This window comes from Crocuta crocuta, unplaced genomic scaffold, assembly GCF_008692635.1.
Source record: "Crocuta crocuta isolate KB4526 unplaced genomic scaffold, BGI_CrCroc_1.0 scaffold1025, whole genome shotgun sequence".
Lineage (NCBI taxonomy): Eukaryota > Metazoa > Chordata > Mammalia > Carnivora > Hyaenidae > Crocuta > Crocuta crocuta.
In genome coordinates, this window is record NW_027531011.1 from 256,439 (window position 1) to 259,393 (window position 2,955).

The window sequence follows — 2,955 nt, forward strand, 5'->3', positions numbered from 1 at the left end:
AGTTGTTTTCCTGTAGGTAATTCCTCCACCCCCTACTTCTTTTAAAGTGGCCCCTTAGTCCTTGGTGTTCTGTTGTTTGACTATGATATATCTCACGTTTTGGTTTCGGTGGGTATTTTTGCTATCTCTCTGCTGGGTGTTCTCTTGTTTTCCTGTATCTGTGGTTTGATAAGCATCATTAATTTTAGAGAGTTCTTAGCCATTGCTGATTCAAATATGTCTTCTGCTCTGTATATTCTGTCTTCTCTTTCCAAATATTTTCCCAAATATTTATATATTTATATATTACATCTTTTGAAACTGTCCTCAAAGTTCTTGGATTTTTTTTTTCATTCTTTTTTCTGTATTTCCATTTCACTTTTGGAAATTGCTATTGCTATGTATTTAAGCTCACTAATTCTTTCTTCAGCCAATTCAAGTTTATTGATGAACCCATTAAAGATTTCTTCATTTCTGTATCATATGTTAAAAAATATTTTGGTTTCAGCATTTTCTTTTGATTCTAAATTCAGATTCCCATGTCTCAGCTTACAAAAGCCGTCTGTCATTGTATATGTATCTATTTTTTATTAGAGCTTTTAACACATTTATCATAGTTATTTTATATTCCTTGTCTGGTCACATCTGAATCAGGTCATGGTCATGATGTTTGCTTCCCCCTCCCCCCCTCCATGGTCCATGTTTTTTCGTTTAGTGTATTTTTCCGTTTTTTTGTTGAAATTTGGACATGTTGTTTTGGGTAATAGGAACTGAGATAAATGAGTCTCTAGTGTGAAGATTTATGTTAATACAAGCAGGTGTTTGACTATTTAAAATTTTTTGTTGTTGTAGTTACAAGATAGTCTAAATTCCTCTAGCATCCTTGGTTTTGTCTCTATAACTTTGCACTTTTTTTTTTTCAAAATATTTTTATTTATTTCTAGGAGAGCGAGAGAGACAGCGTGAGNATCTGTGTACTTTTTTTTTTCAAAATATTTTTATTTATTTCTAGGAGAGCGAGAGAGACAGCGTGAGCAGGGGAGGGTCAGAGAGAGAGGGAGATACAGATTCTGAAATAGGCTCCAGACTCTGAGCTGGCAGTCAGCACAGAGCCCGATGCGGGGCGTGAACGCACGAACCGCGAGATCATGACCTAAGTGAAAGTTGGACGCTTAAACGACTAAGCCACCCAGGTGCCCCTAACTTTGCGCTTTTTAAAGTTTTCCTTTTCAGGGAGCATTTGCATTTTGCAGCTTTTTCAACTATAATCCACTCTGACTTTACTATAGCCTACTGGTATGGTGATAAAGTATAGTGGGAAAAGTATTTAATAATCCTAGTATTAAATCTCAGCCTTTCAGTGATCCCATGCCTCTGGGCTGTGACCTTCAGATGTCTTTCTTTATATAAAGTTTCCATGTAATGATACCTGNAAGGCCTATATAGGTAGTTATACTGCCTCTAGACAATCCAGTTCATGTCACATAAAGCAATAAATAATAATAGGTAACACTTTTATAACTCTCACTCTGTGTCAGGGACTGGTCTTAGCCCCTAATATATTTAACCTATTAGTTTCTCATAAATAAACTATGAAGGGGTAGTATAATTATCTGCATTTAGGAAAGCAAGAGATAGGTTAAATAATTTGCCCAAGGTCAGTAGCTAATAAGTGGCAGATCAGGAGTTTGTCATTGAGAAATCTACATCTTGAGTAATTAGAAACTTGGATGGATGGATGTTGGATAAATGAGCCTTTGTTGCTATATAAAAGCATGATTTTAGCTTGCTATTAGTCTCTCATACCCTCATGAAGGGCATAAAAAGCACAGTGTTTCTACAACCACTTAGTATATTGTTTACCAGCTATTTCTGTGCTTGCTACCTGACAGCAAGTCAATACTTGTTACTTGTAAATGTTTTCATTTCTCTAGTGATCCCCAAATTTAAATTCCTCCAGCACCAATTACTGAAGTGTAATCCAGTCTTCACTATTAAATGAATTAGCTAGGTGAATCTGTAAATGTTTCTGATGAAATTAGGTTTCATTTTCTGTGGAGTTTGGTGGAAGAAATTAGGCATTTAATTCAGTGAGTTACGAGGACACAGTCTGAGCTTCATTGATTTATTTACTATTTTTCCTTTAGTGTGGACCTTGAAAATGTAGTTATAACTATTATATTTCCAATAAAATAGGAAACTTAATTATCACTACTGGAAAAGTGGCATATATTTGGGTTAGTTTCTTTTTAAATATTCCTTATGTTTCATATTCAAAATTGATTAAAATAGCCTGTTTTATTCATTTATTGACATGATCAAATATATCCTATGCTTTAAGGTAAAAGGTTAGTACACTTGGCTGCCAAACGTTTCTTCTTACTCCATACCATATTGGTCAGTATTATATAAATGTCAACATTTGATGGAATATCAAGAAGTAAAAAGAACCAGGATACAAACGGTATCTTCTGTAAGCTTAATCTGTAAATTTACCAGATACCTTTATTTTCTTTAAGCTCCTGAATAAAGCTTAGATATGAGAATTTGGTCCTTCAAAAATGTAGTTTTATGAAGATAGTCAATTTGGCCAAACACTTGGGCCCGTTGGTCAGCTGATGTGAAGAAATATTCTTTTTAAGGTAAATATGGAATGTAATGTCACAGGGAATCCACTTTATGCTTCAAACATATAGAATATATAGCTGAATAAATTAAATGCATAGCTAAGCTGGAAATCAAGAATGAAAGAATCCACAAGCATTTGAAAAGAAGCAGAAAAGCAAAGAAAGAACACTGAATAGACACCTAGCCAAGATGTCCATAGGGAAAACAAAGGAGTAGGGCTCTACTCCTGATATATTCTAATAATCCTGACCCCTGATTTGAGAAGTGTAGGAAGCAGGAGTTAAGTTGCCAGGTGAAGACCAGAAACCACACAGGCATATATTGTGAAATGTAACCCAGCAAAATTCC